Source organism: Lupinus angustifolius, unplaced genomic scaffold, assembly GCF_001865875.1.
Source record: "Lupinus angustifolius cultivar Tanjil unplaced genomic scaffold, LupAngTanjil_v1.0 Scaffold_489, whole genome shotgun sequence".
NCBI classification, from domain to species: domain Eukaryota; kingdom Viridiplantae; phylum Streptophyta; class Magnoliopsida; order Fabales; family Fabaceae; genus Lupinus; species Lupinus angustifolius.
In genome coordinates this window covers 140,712-140,998 of record NW_017727861.1, presented here as the reverse complement: position 1 = coordinate 140,998, position 287 = coordinate 140,712, and positions in this window count along the sequence as shown.

Genomic DNA, 287 nt, shown 5'->3' with positions numbered 1-287 from the left:
AATGAGCCAATCATACCACGATATTTTGTTACCTCTATCGTTTTTCCTTTTTCGTCCTTATCTAGATAGCATGCAGATGCCATAGGAGTAGATGCTTCCTTACATTTGTCCATATCGAATTTCTTAAGTAGTTCTTTGCAATATTTAGCTTGATAAATGAAGATCCCACTTTCTAGCTGCTTTATTTGAAGCCCCAGAAAGAATGTGAGTTCTTCCATCATTGACATGTCGAACTCCCCCTGCATCATCTTAGAAAATTCTTTACAGAGAATATCATTAGTAGATCC